The sequence below is a fragment of the Castor canadensis genome, chromosome 13, assembly GCF_047511655.1.
Source record: "Castor canadensis chromosome 13, mCasCan1.hap1v2, whole genome shotgun sequence".
NCBI classification, from domain to species: Eukaryota; Metazoa; Chordata; class Mammalia; order Rodentia; family Castoridae; genus Castor; species Castor canadensis.
In genome coordinates this window covers 16,044,807-16,067,886 of record NC_133398.1, presented here as the reverse complement: position 1 = coordinate 16,067,886, position 23,080 = coordinate 16,044,807, and the positions used below count along the sequence as shown (strand labels likewise).

The following is a 23,080-nucleotide window of genomic DNA, read 5'->3' as shown; positions in this document are numbered from 1 at the left end:
TCACAAAATATTAAGAAAACCAAAGCTTAGAGAGGAGACCTGTGTTTTCTTTGCCTGAATTTAACTCTAAATGCATTTTCTTAATCAATACCAATTCCCTTTCAGGCCATCCAATACTTGAGCCTTCCACACCCAACTGTTCATTTCATTTTCTAGCCCTTTTTCCTCCTCTTGAGAGTGCTGTACATGGCATGTGTTTATTTTTCAATTAAAGCAAATTAAACTTAATTTTGTTTTGAGAACTTTTTTTTAGTATTTCACAGCCCACGGTGAGATAATTGAGACCCTGCTGTTTCTGGAAGCACTATTTAGAGAGAGCAAGCCTAGATCTGGCACAACCTTGGAGGAAGCCATCTTTAACCCTTCACTTCCCCTTGTCCCAACATTACAGCATTTCTTAAGTTTATCCACTCCCCTGCCACTGTCCTCCCCTACAAGGACATCTTCTCTACAGGTCGTTATCATGACCAGCTACAGGGTACCTGGGCTTCCCTTCTCATGTCTTCCACTTACTTCCTTGTCTTTCCCAATCCCAGATCTAATCAAATCAATGCTTGTCTTAACAGTTATCAACAGTTTTCTAAACAGAGATATGAATCCTTTTCTGGCTTATTTCTCTACTCTCAACTCCTAACATACTCTGCAGAGACCTAAAACACTTCCTCTCCCACTCTCCATCTGGAAAGGCCCACTCTATCTATCCAATTGAAACTATCTATCCTACTCAAGCCTCGTGGCTCACATGGAAAGACCCCTCTTTCGTGTATGCACCACCTTTAGCACTAGAGATTCTGTGTTATCTCAGACTGCACAACTGCCTCTGTATCAGTGGCTTCAGATCAGGAAAACACACTACTCATGGGAGGTTTTGCAGAATCTAGAACATACTACTAGTTCCTTAAAAATGTTTTGGAAAAAAATATGAGGAGAGAGCAGCAATAAAATAAACTAAAAGAGAGATAAAGGAAAAGAAGCAGGGAAAGAAAAAAGCAAGAAGGTAGAATGATGAATGCAGAAGGAAGGAAAGGAGGGAGGGAAGAAAGCAGTGGTGAAATTTACATTTAACCTGAGAAACTTTCTTTGATATTTTTGTCAGCATGACTACCATTTCTGAAATAATGTAGAGCACCAGAATTGCTTATCTAAAAATTTTCACGCAGGCAATACTCTGTCCTGGAAAGGCAGGATGTGCTCTAACCTACACAGTTGCAGCTTCAGGATGGTCCAGGAGAAAATGAGATAAACGTGAGCAGGCAAAACTTAAAAGAAATTGTTAAAAGCCAGTGAGTATTGCCACATTAAGGAATGCCACCAAGTGCAGAAATGTGGGAAAATTATGCCTTTTTAAGGTAATAAGTAAACAACTTCTCCTCTTTAGAAGTAGTTCTGGGGGAGAGGGAGGAGGGGGGCGGAGGGGAGAAATGTTCCAAACAATATATGCACATATGAATAAATGGAAAAAAAAGAAGTAGTTCTGCTTTAAGACATTTAGGATTTTTCTATAGATTTGTTTAGTTGTTAGTGTGCCTAAATATGTCTTAGAGGATACTAATAAGAAATAAATGAAAAACATAGCTTGTATTAAAGTAAATTAAGGCTCTGTTTATTACAGTTTTAAATACACTTGTATATATTATGATTTATAATATTATGATTTCCAAGAAAATGGGGAAATCATGAATCCTCTCCCAAATTTTTCTCAGACTTCTCAAAGAACTAGTGCACCATGGAAAATGACACAAAAGTGTTGTGCCAAGCAAATGATTGCTGAGTGGGAGTCAGTAGTCTGAGGTCATAGGTTTAGTGTTCTAAGATGTGACCCTCATCAAGACAGTCTAAATTTCATTATCCATCAAAAGAGGGGAATGGATATGATAAATGCTAAGATTCCTTCTAGTTCAACTCTAACATTCAAAGGTTCAGTAATGAAGACAGATACAAGCTTGGGAATGCTCCCTTCTTCCGTTTCCAGGAGTCCAGATCCTCCCAGGCTCATGTCCACTGCCATCACTGGCCCAATCCTTTCCTGTATAACTTGGACTAACATGCTTCCCATCCTGAGGTTTCTGGTTCAAACACATTTTATTTAAGAGGCAATCTTAAATATGGCACATACTTTCTTGAACTCATTTCATCTGTGATAAAAAATGCACTCCATGCTTTGTGATGGACAAGGGTGACAATGGCACAGTCTTACATCTGCCTTCTCTTTCCATGATACCCTCGGGGATGAGCCTAAGCCATGTCAGGTCTGCAAAGAGCTCATCACAATGGTTATAATCTAGGACAGGCTCTGTCACTCACATGTCCATTTTCGAGACTGATAATAAAGTTTAAACCAATGGTTTCAAATCATTTTTTAAAATCTTGGGACTTCTTTCTCAAACCTGACAAAAGTAAAATAAAGAAAACAGACAAAATGGACCTGCTTTGATGCAGATGGCAATCTGGGGATGGTCTCAGATCCAGCCTCACCTGATCTACCCACCTCCCTGCTCCCATGGTGGGCCTCAGAATGCTTCTCAGGACCTCCAGTGAACTTCAAGCCTGCAGTTTACAGGGGAGGAAACTGGGGTCCAGAGAGGCTCGTGGTTTACACAAAATTCAAAATGAAGACAGCATGCTAGCAAAAGGCTCCTGATGCTGAGGCAGAAGTCACTACATCAGTGCTTCCCAAATCATGAAATACAAAGTATCTCCAGTGCAGGAAATGACCAGGTGGTGCAAAGGTGGCACAGCATTCTTTTAAGTGATGCCATTTAAATGTTTGTAAGCGAGTATAAATCACTCTGAAAATCTTCACTTTTTATGAATATTATTGCTTGAGCCAAGGTCAAGTGAAAGAAGAAATGAATCCATTTAAATTTTATCTAGGATGAGTATCTTAGAAATATTGGAAACTGCTTCAGTTCTTTTTCTCACCTGCCATGAATTGCTGCTCACTGATCCCCTACATCCGACTAATTAAATGCATGACCAAGTCATGCATTCACCACAGAATATTTAAAAGCACAGGTAGGTGTAAAACAAAGAAAGGAATTTATTCATAACCCATTACCCAAAGATACCCACTCGTAAATAAGTGTGTCTTATAGAACAATCATGCTATTTGTCAAATTTTGTATCTTTATTACTATTGTTAATTATTATTACTTGGTGGTACTGGGGTTGAACTCAGGATCTTGCACTTTTTAGTCAGGCACCCTGCCACTTGAGCCAAGCACTTGTCCCCAATCCCCTTTTTGCTTTAGTTATTTTTTGGATGGGGTCTTACATTTTTGCCCAGGACTGGCTTTGGACCTTTGTCCTCCTACTTACAATCTCCCCTGTAGTTTGGTTTACAGGTGCACATCACCATGATCAACTTACTCATTAAAATGGGGTCTCTAACATTTTACTCAAGATGACCTTGAACTATGATCCTCCCAATTTCCACCTCCAGAAAATCTGGGCTTACAAGCATGAGTAAATGTGCCCATCCCTGTCATATTTTTTTTCTTTAAGTTAATAGTTCACCAAAAAGTAAGTCAACGTGGAAAAATGTCCTAAGTACCATTTTCAGAGCATTTACTACATACGAGGCATATGGCTAAGTGCTTCATACATGTAATATTCATTCTCACAGCAAAACTATAAGGCAGCTCTTAGAATACTTGGTAGCCTATTTGATAATCTCTACCTTCAGTCTGCCTTCTAATGTATGAAGGTGCTTCTCTAGTGTCATTCTTAAGGTCTGTAGGGTATTCCATTGCAGGTTCTGTTTTGTTGCATTTTTCTTTTTTTACCAAATATTCTGATAAAATTCCATCTTTACAAACTTGCGCACACCTAATTAAATAACTTCTTAAAATTGGGAATATCTTAAAACAAGCATTTACCCTTCTTCTTAAACATAGGGATAGAGATAGCTAAAGACGGAGGCAGAGTTGGAGAACGAGAGCTGATGATCAGGATGGAATTCTTGCTTTCTTACTAGTGCACCTCCTGTCTTGCTCTTTACTTCCCATTGCTCAATCCACCCCAGTGACACTGGTCTCCTTATGCTGGGTCCCACCTCAGCACAGTCCCTCCTGACACATTCTTACCTCAGGCACTTTATTCTTGCTGTCTCCTCCTGGAGTGCTCTCCCCTTCCGACCTAGGTGTGCACCTGGCTCTCTTCCTGATTTCCCATAGATCTCTGCTCCAAAATCACCATCTCAACAGGGAGTTTTCCTTTCCCATCTACAGAAACGAGCGAGCCTCTCCCACCACACCATCTGTCCCTCACTTCCCTCTCTAATCAGGTTCTATTGTGCTCTATCATACTTATCACCATCTAACATACAATATATTTTTACTTGTTTATTTATATATCTTCTCCCGCAATTAGAATATTAGATCCAAGATAAGGATGAGGGTCTTAGTTTTGTTCCCTGCTATAATTACACATCACAGAACAGTGTCTGGCACAGAAATGAACAAGATCTGCTGTTCACCCTCCTTGGTTTTATAAGTGATTTTAAAAAAAGGCTCTGCATTCAATATATATTTCTACCAACACTACGTGAGTGTCCTTTTATGCATTGTTATTCATACTTCATCTAACATTTTGAAAATCAACAAATAACAAACAAAACAAACAACATTTTGATGATATTATGTGGCCTCACATTGCTTTTGCTTTTTAGGGAACCAGAATGTTTTGGTGTTTATGCAATGGTTGGCTTCATGTGTTTCCCATTCCATTTATACATGAAAGTTCTACCCTTAGACACCTTCTGATAGTAGGTGAGTTAAGATCATGACTGAACTCATGTTCCATTGCTAGGGAAAGAGGAACTTACCTTGGACATCTTTCCCGCCTGTATCTACCACTCTTCTCCCTCCTACCTGTTCTCAATCATGTTCAATATTTTTCTCTGCTTTTCTTTCCCCCTGTGGGACTGAAGCTTGAACTCAGGGCTTCATGCTTATAACACAGGGGCTGTACTGCTTGAGTCACATCTCCAGTCCATTTTTGCTCTGGTTATTTTGGAGATGGAGTCTCATGAACTATTTGCCTGGGATGGCCAGGAACTGTGATCCTCCTGATCTCAGCCTCACAGTAGCTAGGACTACAGGTATAGGCCACCAGCACCCAGCTTGAGTTTTCCTTTCTTTATGCATGTGTTTGTGTATGTGTGTGTTTGTGTGTGTAAGTGAACAGAAAAGAGAGACAGAGAAAACCCACACACATATGTATACTTTATCTTGTTGCAACATCTGGTTGTCATAATGCATGCCACCTCCACCCTGTTACTTCCTGAGTTGCTTTTTCTATTATCAGAATGGATTTGGTGGTTCTATTTCCATTATAAGTAAAACTTTGGCACTTAGCTATGGCTCAGAGTTAGAAAGCAGCTTTTTCTATGACTGCTAGCCCTGGTCTCAGCAGCATTTGAACTTATACAAGTTAAAGGTGCAAATAAACAGGCTAAGCTGAGGTTTCCTGCTGAGGCATTGTGAAATAAAATTACTATTTTAAGAGGCTATGAAGTTGGCAGGCAGAAAACACTGGATGAGTAGAAGATATTCATGATGCTGACAGATAAAGAAGTAGAGAAAGTAAAATGCAGGTTGTTAAGGAGATTTAAGAAGTTTCTCTCCAGTGGTGCTATTTATAACATCTCCCAGGCCATGTAAGACAGATGCCTTCCTCATTTAGGTATGTGCAAGATCAAATTGAGGGTAAAGACTATGAACAGAATGGTTGAAGATTTGCAATGACTGACCCAGCTCAAGACCACCCCGACTTTTTGAAGCCACCAAACTGCTGGACAGTGCCTCAGACTAGTAGAAGGATGGAGAATAATTGATGAAAGAACATTACACTTAATGTGCAATGACACAAATGGGCTTGGGATCTGGTGCAGTCATGTATTGTACATCTCAGGGTGAATCCTTCTACCACAATGTCCTTTTGGGAAAATAGGGAGAATAATTCCAATTTTCATCTCATTTGAGATTAAATTTTAAAAAAAGAACATGTCAAGACATGCAAGCACTTGAAAAATAAGTGGCAATAACGATGCAGAGGGAAATCATGAGGACAAGGATAAAAAGAGGCCACAGAGCATCCAGCCTGCTGTCAATTGCCTTCTCTCCCAAGTGTCACCTGATGGACACAGTGACCTTATAAAATAGAAAATCAAGCAAAGAGGTTCACGAGATTGGTTGCAAGGGGTCAGGGTCCTCAATCCAACTCAGGACTATTAAATCCTAAAGATGAAAGAGTCTATTTGTAAAACCAGACAAAAATAATGAGAAAAAATTAAATTGAACTATGTGGAAGATAACTTTCAGTTTTGATGATAGATGACCTTATGTCAATATCTGCTTTCCAACCCATGGCAATATACAGAATTTAAAAATCTTCATATTTTTGCATCTTCTTTGTCTTTCCTTACTTTCTCAATCTCCCCCATAGTCACTGCTGTCACACTGCTACATTCAGTAGTCTGGCTGAGGCCAGAGAGCTGGTAAGTGGCGTTCAAACTCCAGCACTCAGGCTTTCAGCCATTCCAAGTTCAACTCAGAACTCAAGTCCTCAATGGCACACTATTGATATGACCTTAGAGCATTTATTGCTCTGCACCTCAGTTTCCTCATCTCTAGAATGGGAGATAATACAACCTATCCATGAGTATGCTGAGAATATCCAACATTAAAATGTACCCCTGAGAGCACAAAGAACTTGTAACATGCTTGACACATACACTTTCCCACTCCAAGAGTGACTTTATAATAGAGGCAGTTCAGCCATCTCTACCTGTTGTAGGGAAGATCCCATGCTCTGCAACAATGTATAATTCCCATTGTCAAGGAAGATAGGAAAGAACAAGCAAAAACTGTAGCTGACCTGGTAATATTTTCAGGAATCATTTGTAAGTCTTCACTGGACTTTGAATGATGTGGTCCAGTTGATAAGTATTCAGAATAAAATTCTTCATGACTCATCTCAGCCCTCCCCAGCCTTAGTCATCTCTGGAAATGGCATTTGATGAGGACCACTTCATCTAAAAGACTCATGTCTCCAAAATATGTCCCAACAGAAAAACTGTGCTATCAACCCTTGCCAGGTAATCTATTTTTCAATCTTTCCCCTACACTCCTAAACATACCAAAGTGCTGATTTCCCTTCTTTAATGGCCTCTGTGATTGTACAGATGTTTTCATAGCACCAGCAAGGTTCCTTGTAGTTCTTTCCCCTACAATGTGCCTGTAAACCCAGAACTCATCAAATTCCATGAGAAATTTAGCTTATCTAGTCTGTATAAACAGAAATGTACTTACTTAAGGCAGTTGTCTCTCTCACAGTTCTCAGAATATTCTTCCAGGTTTATCATGAGGCTTCTGAATACTCTAGAAACTGTGCAGCCCACCAGAATTTCATCTACTTTTGCATAGAATTCTACTTTCGTAGAATAGAGAGTTGAGAACTCACCACTTAACAGAGTGGGTGCTCTAAAATGCAATCATCTCCTGGATTTGTGCCCTTCCTCCTTCTGAATCAGTTTTTAATCTGTAACCCAGTTGTTCACATTTCCCCAGGATCCATTCTTTCTCACAGAGGTTGCCACTGGCTCACTTGCAGAGCCTTTGAAAGACTAGATAAATTATATCTCAGAAACCTTTTGGGGCCAGTACTGGGTTAACCCTTGCAAAGAGTTCTGGCTGTTCAGATGGGCTGTTTACTTGGAGCCCCACAGCTCTGACCTTTGTGGTTTACACAAAAACGATTTCATCTTGCTTTTGTTAATTGCCTTATGAATCTACCTCCCACCCTTGGGGGGGATTTAGTCACTTAGCTATTACCAAGATGTCCCCAACATACTTCCATACAGCTTTGCACCCTGTGAGAAACTCCCACACCCGGAGAACAGAATGTGTTCAGAATAATAGATTGCATCAAGCTTCTTATTCCTGTGTGTGGACAGCAGGCAGTTCTGGTAATTTACCATTCTTAACTTCCTCACACCCAGTCTTATTCAGTTTATTCTCTTTAAGGCCACCTGCAATCTCCAAAAGATAGTTCCCTTGGGAGACAAAGATCCCCCTCACTCTCATATGGAAAAAAATTAATTTCACTTATCCTTGGCCTCATTATCTTCTTAATTGTCTTCTTTACCCCCTCAGTAGCAAGGACTGTCTATGGATTTATAGAAAGCCTTTTCAGGCTGCTGTGTTCCAAGAGGATAGGGGGTTTCAAGTTAACACTTAATCATTTTGATATTAAAAGTTGTACTAGAGGCACAGGATCACCATCTATCCCACTCAGCTACCCTGTCTTGAATCACAATCTGTGCTCTGATGTATGACTTCTTCTAGATTTGCTCATTTTTGAGAGGACATCTGGGCCTTATGATGAAGCATGGGCACCATGAGCATGTCTGTCTCTGCTTTTACAAGAACTTCATCATGCAGCATTTCCATAGAGTCCAGCAATATCTAGTCAGTGAGGCAAGCCACAGTGCAGTCCTTCACAATTTACAGAAGTCAAGCCAGAGGGGAAAAAAAAAAACAGACAAGCTCATAAAGAGACTAGACACACAGTGGTAAGAGCCAGTATTAGAATCAAAAGCCCCGGGCTCCTGTGCTCTTATTGTATAAATTTGTGATTAAAGGACACATAAAATGAAAATATGCAGTATTTGATCTCTAAGATCATCATTATCATCCTCATCACAACTCAACCGATGTGTCTTCCCTTAGGCTCTCCCCCTCTCAAACTCTTACAGAAATTCTGAAATGACAATCATCAGTCTACTATGAATGACAGATTATTTATGGATTTGCAGTAGTCTTCTATCAGATTGTGGGCACCTAGCAATACTCGTCAACATACCCCTTAGTTACTTAGTTCAAGGTGTTTCCCGAACAAGGTAAGTAGCAAATATTTGCAGATTGAAGTGATTCCAGCTTTCATCCATTTTCACCAGACTTCATTTCAATTTCCTGCTCACCACATATTCATTCTTTTCCTCCTTTTCTATGCATTTACTCCTGTTCCCTCACTTCTTTTAGATTTCCAGGAAATGGCACTCAAAGGACTAGAAATTAAGATTAGAAGAACTTGTTGAAATGACTGATTAGAACTGGACATGATAAAACTCCATCCAGAGTACCTGATGATGACCTGTCAATTTCCAAACTGTTTTCATGTCTCAGACTACTTGCTTCCCAACTATGGAGATGTCAAGGGAGAGATGTGAAAACCTTTCACTCTCCCATGCAAGGCTTTTGTGATCTGACCCATGCCTCCCTCTCTTATTTCATCACATGTCATTCTCCTTACTCAAAAGCTTCAGCACACTTTATTTCAGTCCATATCTTAGAATTCTTAACCCTCCCCTTGTGTTATGACTCCATTTTTATTTTTATCTCTATCCTTCTTTTCATTTTATTAGCATATATTCATTGTACCAGGGGAATTCATTGTGCCAGTTCCAAATAGCCTTACATCATACATTGGTTGTATTGGCCCAACCACCTCCTCACACACAACCCTCTCCTTGCCCCACTTAAAGCAATTGCAAAAGATTTCATCGTTCTATTTCATATATGTATATGAAGCCCGTCAACCATATTCCCTCACCTTCATCTTCTCCATTCACCGTCCTCCCCCCAACAAGTACCCTACACATACACACACTGTACCTATTTTGCAGTCTTGTCTTTCATTTTTAATCCCAAAGTCAATATTCAAGGGGATTAATCTTTAATGTTGTTCCCCCCAAGACCACACAAAACTGCATGGCTGGTTTCTTATATAAACCTCAGCTCCAATATCATTTCCTCAGAAAAGGCTTTTCATGACTAACCTATCTAAAGTTAAACCATCCACATTCCTTTCTAGCATAGTTCCCCAATTATTTCTGTGACATTTAATGCTAGTTGAAATTATTATTCTTGTCTATTTGATTACTCATCTGTTATCCATCTCTCCCCACTAAATATTAGCTCCATTGAAAACAAGACCATGTTAGCCAGTCACCAATGACTCATGCCTATAATCCTAGCTACTGAGGAGGCTAAGATCCAAAGGATGGCAGTTTGATCCTAACCCCAGAAAAAAGATCCCAACTCAATCAGTATCTGGTATGCATCTATCATCCCATGCTATGTGGGAGACCTGGAGGACAGTAGTTCAGGTCAGCCCAGGCCAAAAAAATAATAATAATATTAATAACACTTCAGGAGATCCCATCTGAAGAGGAAAAAAAATTAAAAAGCAACTGAGCAACAGTGGGAATGGTAAAACAGGAGGATTGTGGTACAGACAGCCAGTATAAAAAGCAAGACCCTATCTCCAAAATAACCAGAGCAAAAATGGTTGGAGGTATGGCTCAAGTAGTACAGTGCCTGCCTAGCAAATATGAAGCCCTGAATTCAAACCCCAGTACCAGCAAAAAAAATTTTTTTCAAGGAAGAAAACAGGACCATGTTCATGCTGCATTTCTCAAGTCTAGATCGCATGGTTCAGTAAAATACTAGCCACATGTGTCTATGTAAATTAAAATTTAAAAATCAATACAAATTAAATAAAATAAAAAACTCAGTTCACCAGTAGTCATAGCCAAATTTCAAGTACTCACTGGCCACATGTGTTTAGTGACTACCATACTGAATAGCACAGAGAACATTTTCATATTCCAGAAAATTCTGTTAGACAGCAATAGCCTAGAGTAAGGTTTTCTCAGTAATAGGGAACCAAATGAATATTTACTAAATACCTGAATGAATGAATGAATGAATGAATTCTTCCTCCTTAGCCTTACCCAATTTCAGATACTCTCTCCCTCTTTTTATGACTTCTAACCTTAAAAGTGAGATAAATTGGGATAGTATCTAGCAAGGTAAGGGGAGTCCAAATGAATGTCATATGAAACAGAGCTATCATGGGCCCTTCTACTCAGAAAGAAAATACTTGTAGTGATAAGGATATACTTTCATAATACATAAAGAACTGAAAACTAGAAGAAAATCATATTTGTGCGATTTAGGAGACTTATGAATAGAAAGCAGATTTAGGGTCAAAATAAGAGATGAGCCTGTAAATCCCCCCCCACCCAGTGCAACACAGGCTGCTTGTGTGGCAAATGAACTCACTGTCACTAACAGTACTAAAACTGGGACTGAGTAGTAACGCATTATGTACATTATCAAAAAAATGTTTTGATTCCTGAATAGGGAGGAAGGTTTGGTTATTGAAAAACCTTCAGAAGTGACTTCAGATAAACTTCTCAAAGAAATAACAGATCTTTTTTAAATCCAGAGACTCGATGACATCTTCATGCCATCAACTTCAAGGAGTTAGTCATATGTCCTAACTATTTCTAGTATCTTTAGACATCCCGCTCTCATTAGCCATTCATTTGCAAACTTGTACAATGGAAGGGCAGTGGTGCTTCAGTAGGGAAGACTTAGGTGCAGATTCCTGCTCTGCCGGTCGTGTGACCTTGGACAAGGAAGGTAGCCCATAGGAGCTTCTCTTTTGTCTTCTGTAGAAGTATAGATGGGGAAGAATTAAAGGAGAGAACAATACTAAAGATTTTGGAACACAGCAGGAGTCAACATACACTACCAAGTAGGCTATAACTTTGCCTGCATCATCATCAACATCCCTACATTGTTGGTATATGTGGTATAATTTTGATGCCACAATGGCACTGCTTTGAGTAAATATGAAGCAATTGTAGAGAAAAGGAGTGACAAACAGAGAAAGAAATGACAACTGCTGTTAGACTGAACATGAATGTAAAACCAAACATTTACAGAGCAACTACTATGTGTCAGTCCCTGAGAATAAAAATAATGCTCCTAAGAAAAACATGTTAAAGGAAGCAAAACAGATCTCTACCCATAGAGCTTCATAACAGAGCAAACAGAGACATATGCTAAATAGGGTATCAGACAAAATTATTTTAAAATACAAAGAATAGATTAATTTAAAAATAAGGTCTTAGGAAGACTTCTTGGAAGGGTTACTTGTGATGAATGTCAAAATACAGACAGTGTTTTACAAACTAAAGGCTAAAAGCATGAAATGGTAGAAAGAAAGATAGAGATACTCAATCTTTAATAAAGAAGGATTCAAATGGAAATAAAGAGGAGATTGACTTGAAAAGTGACATTTGAAGACTTGTCCTCTTCACATGATGCCCATGTTCCATCATTATGGTTACCAACGCTTCAGTAACTGATTTGTTATGCTTTGGGTTTTCATAAAGGTGAAGCAAGAAGAGAAGAAGGGAAGGGTTTGTTTAACCTTAGTGGCCTGTTTAGGCAATATGTATAAATGACTTCATCTAAGGTATTCGGAGGGGGGAAAAATAGGATAAGAATCAGAAAGTGTCTCCTCACACAACTGAAGGGATTCTTGGACAAGACCTTTTCAGAGAAATAGAGGACTTTTGGGTCAATAGCATAAACACTTGAAAGCATTAACAGATGTCTTATTTGAATTGAACAAAGGAGAATGTTTTTACCATCCCCATCTATACCTCTACAAACATATATTCATTACAGCCAGAACTGGGCCTTCAAAACTCAACAGGGGCCCAACAGCTGATTTGGAATCTCTATGCTATTTCTCCATGGTTAAAATGGAGTCACAGCTCCCCCTTCTGGGAGCTAAAGTGCCATCCAGCCCAGAAAAATCTGCGTGGAAAAGGCTTTATTGCAGATGGTCCTAAAACCCTCATGTTTTTTAGTACTTGCCTGCACCCCAAAAAGAGCTTCTAAATGACCTGGAGGATACTTCTGGATGAACCTGATTACAACTTGCCAAGAAAGTCTGATTCAGAGGGCTTCATATTTCTACTTCCCTGGGGCTTTGCATGCCAGCCCTTCTACAGATGATGCCTTTATAAGGGGGAACTCAATTTGGCACAGAGGTTGTAATTTTCTCTGGGGGTAATGTAGCAAGCAGGAAAGTTTTCTAGCTCTGTGCGTGCACATATGTGTATGGATAATCTATGCATGTATGCTTGCATATGCTCTTGTGCCTACAAATATATAGAGAGGTGAGGTTCTAATTAATATAAAGAAATTGAATTTTCCCAAAGTATTTGCATCAATGGATGGGTATATACTATGCACTCTAGAAAGCAAAGTTTTCTTTAGTAAGGAGCTGAGGTACAATCCAGTCAGTGTCAGCCTTAGGTCTCTGTTTGTGTAAAATTATCTGAAGATAAAAAAGAAAAAATTCCTCTCTCTCTCTCTCTCTCTGTCCCTCTCTCTCTTCCTCTCCCTCTCCTGGTGTGTGTGTGTGTGTGTGTGTGTGTGTCTGTGTGTCTGTGTGTCTGTGTGTCTGTGTGTCTCTGTCTGTGTATCTGTGTACTGGGTAGAGTGATTGAGATATTGGACCTTTTCTCTCCAGGGTCATATTTCCAGATGGAGAAGGTCTGAAATGTATCTCTGAAATGAGAAGTTTGACGAGGGAAGAAAAGCAATTGTCTTGGGTCGGAGCATGGTGGCAGGGATGGTGTGGGGAGTGAAATATAGTGCCTGAGCAGGGTAGTGGAGTGAAAAGGACATTGATCTGGCTCACAGGCAACCTGAGTTCTAGTCCTGAGCTTGTCACCAATTCCCTAGAAAATTATGGGAAATTCTCATCCCCTCACTGGGTCACAGACTCCTGTCTGTCCCTCTTTAGTACTCCTTCCAGCTTTGATTATCATCAAGTGGGAAGGAGAGAAAATGAAAGCAGTTCCCAAGCATAGGGGTTTCCTCCTCTATCTTCACACTCCCTGCCAAAAATGAACTAGGAATCTCTACTCTAATCTGAGTGTCCTGAAGCAGACTCTGTCTCTGGCCATGGCCAAGGAAGGCCATGTGAAGACTTCAGTCTAAGGATCACCCTTTAGCCAGAGAATGGTATTTCTGCAAGTGTCTGCAGGTAGAACACTCACCCACCCGCCAAAGCAGGTTCCTGCAAACACGTTTGCTTTTATCTCTCCCCAGAAGACATATATGTACATATATAAATAATTTAAGGCAAGTGTAATTCTACCTTTTTCCCTCCCAAAAGGCCTTTTTCAGTGGTCCCTTGTAGAAGCTGTGTCCCACCATCTCTGCCTTGTTTTCTCCTAGCTTCACTGCCTAACAGCAAAACGATTGCTGCTTACCTTGAGAAAGTAACAGCTGCCGAGTCTGGAAGCCATGCTAACAGCAGTAAAACTCAGCATTTTTTGCTGAGTAGGGTAAGCCTGGGAGAGGCAGTCGGGAATCAAATCAATGGCCGACCCAGAGCCGGAGCCCAACATTACCTAGCCAGGGTGGCCAGAGACTTACCTACCATGGCTTGTAAAAGGTAGAGGAAATAGGAAAGAGGATCTTAACCCAAACTGTCTTCCTGACTGAGATTCTTCCCACAGCCCCCTGCCCTTGGCAGTATTTTGGAGCTAAGCAAGAGATGTGAGGTTCAAATCAGACAGCACTTTAAGTGAATTATGACCACATTTGGTTATGGTTTCCCCACCCACACTCCCTTCCCAAATTGTATGTCTCCTTCATACTGAAACACACACACATACATACACAGAGAACACACGCAAGAACACACACCACCTCTCTGCCTTCTACCAGTATCCTCCTAACTCCAGTGGAGCAATGGGGAGGCACTGTTGGGAAGACATTCTCTGGGGGTCTTCCCATGTCTACCAGAGATGGGGAAGTGCCCTAGAGAAGTGTCCCCTTCTAGCTCCTTCCATATCACCCAGAGTTGCCCCCACATGAAATTTCCTCTGAGCCCCTGGGAAACTGTGATGGATGAACAAGTCCCTGGAGGACGCTTTCTGCTTTCCCCTGAGGGGATCCATGCAAACTTGCCCAGATCCTTCCCCAAATACCAGAAGCAGAAGGTGCTGTTATATATGCTCCTATGAATATAAACCAAGAGACAGGGCAGATATCTATCCCAGACTTGCCAAGCCCCAAATAAGGAGCCCACAGCTGACTTCCCCCCTTTCTCTGTCACCAGCTACCCAGTGTCTCCAAATTCCCATCAGAATCCTGGAATCTGCTCAGTGTGGAATTTAAAGTGACAGCATTTCCTTTGCCTCTGGGTTTAGACATTTCTCTTTCATATTAAATGATGGGTCCAAGTGTGTATCAGGACTCCATCGTTTGGAGGAATTTTCCTTCAAGGGTACCAACATCGGGCTAAATAAGGAGCCATCCATATCCCCATCATGTCCCCCAACCCCAACCCCAAGCCCAGAACCCCAAGAGGAAGTCTACAGCGGGTTTCCTGTTAACTATGTGATCCTATAGTAAGGATCGCTTCCGAGTAGGCTGGAGAGACCTACTTAAAAAGACACACAGCGCACACATACAAACACATGCGTACAAACATGCACACACACACACACATCGTGCTGTAAGTAGGTTATAGGACCTCTCTTTTCACCCCCTCCCCTACACACACACACACACACACACACACACACACACACACACAAGCATCAAAAGCAAAGGAAACCACACGCAGATACACAGTACCACCAAATCAAGTTCCCTCCATGGTACACACGTCGGGAGCGCGCGGGGACACACACGCCACTTACTAAAACCTGCATTTAACCCTTCGAGCCCTAGGTACGGGGACCCTCCCCCCCACCCCGACTCCCCAGAACCTGAGAGGACTTGGCGGCCAGGGTGAAGAGGGGACTTGGTGCTGGGAGGGGGAGGGGTGGGGCGGCGGGGGCGCCCCGACTGCGATCCCGGGCCCGCTCCAAGGGCAGCGGGGCTGCGGGGCGTTGCACCCGGCGCCGCCTTACCTGGAGTCAATGTCCGTCTTTGGCGGAGAGCTGCGGGCGGACGCTTTTTATTCGGCTTGGTGGGAACTTGGGAGAGCCCTGCGTCCAGCTCGCATACCGGGGACGGCGCGGGGACTGCAGGCGTGGGTACCTGGCTCCTAGCAGCCTGGCTCATACTCAGCCGTAAAGTCCCTTTCGCTGGTCCTGAGGACAGGCATGAATCCCGGTTCCGGAAGGCGGTCACTGCTCCCTCTGCCTCCCGGCTCTCAGGCTCTCGCTCTCTTGCAAGCTCTCTCTCCCTCTCTCGCTGGTTCGCTCGCCTGCGCTCTCCTCCTCCCCCCGCGCCAGATCAGTTCGCAGCGGTGGGGACCGGGAGCGAGGCGGCTGGCGAATGGAGAGGGAAGTCCAAGTGCGCCGCGGTCTCCGGGAGGGGGGCAGCGGAGGCCGGACTAGGCGAGGGGAGGGACTTAGCCCGCGACGAGCTAAAATGAATGGGGGAGCGGCTGCCGGGAGGCGGGGAGGGAGGAGCCGAGCATCAGGGTTTATTCTGGGGAGTGTTTTGTACGCGTTTAGACGCAGTAGGGAAAGCTGGAGAGAAGCGAGGCCGCCTGGAGGGAAGCGAGGCCGCCTGGAGGGAGGGGCGGCCTGGGTGGGCTGAAGCCGAGCCACTGGGGAGTCTGTTGGGTCTGGGGACAGGGTGGCGAGTCTCAGCGCAGAAGCCTCCAAAGAGACTTGTATGTGCGCACAAATCCCGAGTCCTGGTGTTCCTAAAAGGGTCTGTAGTTGTGTACGTCGCGAGTGTCTGGGTGTTTCTGAATGTGCGGGTGCTTGTGTGGCTCTGCTTACCTACCTGGTGTGGGCTTTGTCTGAGAAGGTGTCCAGGTGCGTCCAGCTGTGTCTGTGTGTCTCTGTGAATATTTGAGACTATTTCTCTCAGTGCATAGGCAAAAGCCCACGTAACCTCTCAGAATTAAGCAAGTGCTTCTACGTGGGCAGGATGTAGGAGTGAGAAGCTGAAGAGAACGCAAAGTTCTCTGGAAACCACCAGAGGCAGGAAGGAGATGAGGATACAGGGACCAAGACATGCATGTGGACAGCCAAAAAGACTGCATTCAGCCTAAGGTGCAAGTGGGGGTTTTTCACCTTGCGCCTCTCCCTGAAGCAGAAAAGGACCTTACAGGATCTAAACCCCCACACAATGCACATTCTGTATGTTTACCTGCTTTTCTTCTCTGGTGGTTTAAATCACATCAGTAATGCAGAATCCCAGTCCCTTGAAGCTTAGGCAAGGGTAGTGGGGATACCAGATGGAGATGCAGGAAGCCAGAAGAAAAAAGTGTTGGGTAATTTAAAGGAACCCAAGTTCAGTAAAAAGTCAGGCTCTAGAGGGGTTAGAGTCCTGTCGCTTGTGGTCTAGGCCAAACTACCCCTTAAGTCTCAATTTCTCATCTGTTTAATAGAATAATATAACTAGCTATCTAATAAGATTGGTATGTAATTTAAGTGACTTAATGTACATAAAAACACTTAGAATGATACCTCCCACGTAGTGAATATGCAGTGTATGTAATCTGCTACTATGATTTCTACTGTAATTAATGTCTTTATTATCCAAAGAATAATGGGAGAGATATCTGATCACTAGGAAGTCCTGCAAGGATCTGGGGCCAGTGAACTAATTGGAGGAAGAGAAGTCTTGAAACCAAAGGTATGAGAAATGCTCCAGTGATGACTGGGAACTTAAATTTATGTAATTAATAAAACCAAAGGGAGAAAGAAGGTCGAAGAGACAGCGATATCTAGGATGAACCTAAGTCTCTGGAAAAGAAGGGAACAAGAACCAGTTGGGGGTTCCTCTACAACTCTGCAATTCAAAAGAGAAGTCAGCACCACGGACAGCTCTCCGACCACTGACCAGCCTGCAATTTGGTTCTGTCTGGTGGAAGTTTGTGCCTTTTTGTTTGGGCAACTTTCTTCTTCTCTTGGCCTCTGGCCTTAGTTTAGATCTTAGCTAGTGGTTCCTGAAGCAATTCTGACTTTGATTCCATATTAAGAGATACATTCACTACACACCTTCTTGTCAGTGGAAAACCCAGGTTTTCTCCTAATCCTTCCTCCCTCTTTTGTTCTCTCTCTGTGTCTCTCTATTTATCTATACCACTTTCTTTGCTTCCCCATCCCATTCTTTCTGTTTTACCCTCATCTCCCAGTTCAGAGCTTCCTTCTTGAGCAATAGTAGGCAACAGCAGGCTTGCTGGTAATGCAGTTCTGAAGTTAGTCTGAGACAACAACATGTCAGGTAGCTTCCAATGACCAAGGTACAGACTGAATCCTCTTCTTAGCTCCTCACTAGAAACAGGGGACTTAATATTATGGAGCATTTTCCTGTCTTTCTTTCTCCTACCCTACACAGAACCCTTTTCTATTTCTAGCTTCTGTTACAAAAAAAATGTTGTGGGATAGTGAAAAATACCCCATACTTTCATAATAAGAGATTGAGCCTTGGAAATCTTGAGTAACTTACCAAGATACAGGTAGTCAGAAGTTGATGGAGTCAGGAATTCCACACCCATATCCAGGTCCCAAATCTTTATTGTATCCTCAGGGAGTAATGAGGGGGTCCTGGAAGATCTTAAAATTTAATGGCATCACTACATTGAGCCCTAAATGTAAACTTAAATGGCTGGGATCATTGCATAATCTGTGCCAGTGGAGGATTTAGTAGCTGTTGCCCCTGGAGAAGGAGGTGAAAGCTTTGCAAGGATAGATTTAAGGCTCACAGGAGCCTTTTGGATTCTGAGTTTTGAATAAAACTCCAACCTTTCCAGGTCTTAGTTCATTTGCATTTGGCTCTGTTTAGCTTTCCTGTTTCTATGAAGAAAGGCTAAGAGGACCATTTAAAAATGTCTCCAAAGACTCCTTGGTCATCAGAAAAGTTCCTAGTATAAAGCATTCTTAATGACTTATGGAGAAAGCAATCAGAACCATATGGATAACATTTCTGTAGAAATACACACGGGTGGGAAAAGGTTTAGAGGCCAAAAATATATTTCTTTTTTTTTTTCTTCTTTGCCAAAGAAAGAACATTTAAGGCAGCTTGAGATATGTGAGAAATGTCTTGTTCTTTCTTTGGGGTGGGTGTTGGTGAGCAGCTGTTTGCTATTTCCACTGAATTTACCAAGGGTTTGCGTGGGGAGGAGAAGCCAACAGATTAGGGTAGACTTAAGAAGGAACTTCCTGTTTGTAGTTCTTGGGTGCAAGGGCATTTACTAAGAAAATGGGATTATTTCTCACCATCCCTTTCATATTGTGATGAATTAAATAAACAGTGCACAATATTTTAAGTCACAGCTAATTTTAAGAACCCCACAATTTCTGTGGACTCTGTCTGTGGACTCCATTGTATGGGGGGAAGTGTTTACAAAAACACCCATAAAATTTTGCACAGAATTTTATTGAATCCCTTTTTGCCAATGTCATTCATGGTTCTTTTATCCCTGGACCCTATCTGGAGGACCTCAAGAGCAGACAACTTTTCCAGTCTCCCCACCTGACCTTAGATTTTATAGGTTTCTTCATTTAAATTGGAGATGAAGAAATTGAAAAGGGAAAACAGGGGAATAAATAAGCAAGGAAACATCACTTTATTCTAGAAATACATAAGAGATATAGATAAATGTCCAGTGATAAAATGAAGGTTTTACTTCTCCATCCTTAAACGAAGAGGTTTTGTCCTGTTTGTGGAAGACTTTGAGCCACCTGCTGCTGTTTCAAATGCGTAAGTTTACTACTCTTGTCAAATCTCAAAGGAGTTAAAATCCCTTAATCTGAGGTGCTTTGGGTTCAGAACAGGCTGAACAGAAAAAAGCTTACATTTCTTAAGTGCCTACTGAATGAGAGGTGATGTGAAAGACTCAGAGATGAACGCCTTCCTGTGTTTCCATCTTCCAGGAGTCTGAAGCCCATTGCAGAGCCATCTTTATGCCTAAATATTCACAATGTATCACAGAATGTAGCTGGCATGTTCAGAATCCTTAGGAAATTCTGGAAAAGCAAAGCAGAATAACAGTTTATTTCTACATAAGGTATAGCATGCTTCAACTATAAGATGTTTCTATTTGGTTCTTATAGCAGTCTGATTAATAGGAACTGATATTTATTGAGTAATCACTAGATGTTAGAACCATTCAAGCCTTTAATGTCTCATTGGGCAAAAATGCTATGTAGTATCTCCTCTCTGTCCTCTTTTCCTCTCCTTCCTATTGTCTCCCTTCCCCTTCTCATCCCATTCATACTCTACTGAGGCAATACTTGCTTAAAATAAAATTCTTATGCGTCATTCTACTAATCTAAAACCTGGTAGACTACATACCAAAGCCAGAGCTGTACTGCTCAGAATTCAATGCCCTCCATCACCTAACCTCTGTGTTCCTTACAATCTTTTATGCTTAGTTATTACCATGTACCTTCTCTATCATGAAAACTCAGCTGCTGACTGGTTTTTAGTTCCTAGCTTCTCTCTCTCTGTGTGTGTGTGTGTGTGTGTGTGTGTGTGTGTGTATTTTTACACACACTGGTCCCTCTACTGTTATGTCTTTTCTACCCAGCAACCTCTCATATAGGCATGACAAAATCTGAATTCTCCTCAAATATTTAGTTCACATGTCATCTCCTTTACCACTCCACCTAGAATAAAGCACATTTTAATATGAAGTGTACAAGGCTGTACACGATCCAGCCCAAACATTTTCTCTAATACCATGCCCTGGCTTTGCCACTCCAACCAAACAGTTCTCTTCTATCTGCTAGAATCTAAGTTCCTTTCTGACCCTAGGCCTTCATGCTAGCTTTCCAATCCTAGCCAAGCCCTTTGCACCTTTCCAGTATCATTGAGAATGCCACTTCTCTCGACTCCAGACCAAGGTTATCAACTTTGTCATGCCCTAAATGTCTCCTTCATAGTGTAGTCTTATTATTGTAATTAAATAATTATCAATGGCTTTACTTCCTTAGTGAGCACTAAAACTCAAAGTCATAAAAGATGTATTCATGATGAGTCTTGGTATGTAAGCGTACAATGAATATGTATTAACTAGTCCCTATGTCTCAGTAGCTACTTCCCTTACTTCATAAATATCAATTCATTTAATCCTTCAAACATCTCTGCTATGTCACTATTATTATGGTCATCAACCCATTTTTCAGATGAGGAAAAGTGAGGCACAAACAAGTTAATTAAATCATACAATATCATATACTAGAACCAGGATTCAAATCCAAAGCACCTTCATTCAGACGTCAGACATCTGACCACTATGATACCTAGCCCTGTACCAGGGAGCAGCCTCGTGCATATTTATTCAACAAACAGAAGTTCTTCCAATCGCTGCAATCCTTAAGCATATTCTGTCTTTTCTGAGTCTGCAATTCTCTTCACTTTCTGTCTTTAATGATGGTTATTTGCATATGTCAACCTTGCTTTTGGTATTTCCAGCTATTGGCAGTGGTCTTTCAACAAACATACTGATATTCTGGAGTCATGCTGTCACATACTAACTCCTTGACTAGGATTTACATCTGTACTGTTCTCCTACCAGACTCCTCAGACACAAGAATTGATGTGTTCAGACATGAGCACATGCAAACTGGTTTTGCTAAGCATGCCTAGCTTTCTTTCTCTCTCTCTCTCCCTCTCACATCCATTTTTCAAAAGTTCCAGCTCCCTTAACCCTAAACATGCCAAGATATTGCCCTGGTGACATTTGATTCTAAAAGAGGTTTCAGAAAAGGAGTCCAAAAAATATTATCTTATTTGGCTGAGACTCAAGGAATATTCTGATTGCAAACTGCTCCAATATCCTCCTTGAATTAATAATTCAGTGTAGGTAAAGCTTTTTGAAATCTGACACATTTTATCCCTTGTTTTGCCCTGTTTCTTTGCAATCTTACTCTTTTGCAATGACTTAAAGATGAGGGAAACACAGCAGGTAGCCCTCTTTGCAGAATAGGAAACATCAGCTCAGGGCCAAAGAATGACTTGCATAAGAATAACATTTTGCAATGAAGGACTCACAACTTGAACCAGGTATTCAAAATCATTGAGGCTGGTGTACTGATTCTTTCTTTATTTCTCTGTGAAGGTGTTTGGGGTAGTTTAATCTATTACACTGTTTTCCCTCCTAACTGCTCCCTTTTTCTGTCAGCTGGTGCTCACTCTCTGCCATGGTCCACTAGGGGGAGCCCTACATAGGCTATTTTTAGCTTTTGCTTGCCTCATATCCATTTTCCTCTTCTGCTAATAGCACTTATTTTCCCTTGGGAAACCACCCTTCTTAGTTTCTCACTCCATATAGTTCCAGAGGTGTTGATCCTACCTCTGGATCTAGGGTATGTGATTAAAGCTGGCCAGTCAAGGTGCGTATTTCAATGGTCACTATGATTGGTTTAGTAATAAGCATTGCTACAAATTGATCCAATCAGAGTTAGCCATAGAATATTTGTAGGAACCTTTATCTAAAAGTGCTTCTAAAAATGAAATAATAACAATGGACCTACTTAGTTGGTAGGCACCATGCCTGGAGTTCTGGCAATTATCTTTGTCATCACAGGAATCTGCCTGTGAATAAAGTCAATGTGGATCCTGAGATTTCTAAGGCCATAGCCTATATGCTCGATCCTATAAACCAATAACTTTACTCTCTATTTTAGCCAGGTTGTTTTGGGTTTTTGTGACTTGCTGCCAAATGTATCCTAATAGAATACTGCAAATCAAATAACTGAGTTGTACATTCAGAACTTTGAAGCATTTGCTTTAGAGAGACCAGAAGTAACACTACCAATAGTACACCAGTAGAGAAATTAATCTGGAGCAAAGTGACTAACTATTAATACAGTTCCAGCTAGCATGTAAGAAAGCAGCAACTACCCAAGTTGTGAACTTTTCATCAGAGTTATACAGCAAAGAACACCGAGTGGTCTCTAGATACTGACAGGTATCCCTGGGGAACAAAAACCTCATTTTTACAACACAAGGAAATGAATTCTTCCAATAGCCAGTGAATTTAAAGAGGACACCAAACCCCAGATGACAATGACAGCCCCAAATGACCTTTTGCAGTGAGTGATAAATTCAGTTACTCCTTCCTGGACCTCTGACCTTCAGAAACTGTCAAGCAAGCTGAGTAGTGACTCACACCTGTTAATTCCAGCTTTTCTCTCTCTCTCTCTCTCTCTCTCTCTCTCTCTCTCTCTCTCTCTCTCTCTCTTCTATTTACTTATTTATTTATTGGTGGTACTGGG

General features: G+C 41.5%; 1 protein-coding gene across 1 annotated transcript in view; it reads right to left on the bottom strand.

The window, feature by feature from the left end:
- The window catches only part of Brinp1 (BMP/retinoic acid inducible neural specific 1), a 170,968-nt gene extending 154,768 nt beyond the window's left edge, over positions 1-16,200 (bottom strand). The window contains exon 1 of the mRNA XM_074051152.1: positions 15,803-16,200. The gene's annotated coding sequence lies outside the window, so the exon portion shown is untranslated. The remainder of the gene's footprint in view (positions 1-15,802) is intronic.
- Positions 16,201-23,080: the final 6,880 nt, after the last annotated feature.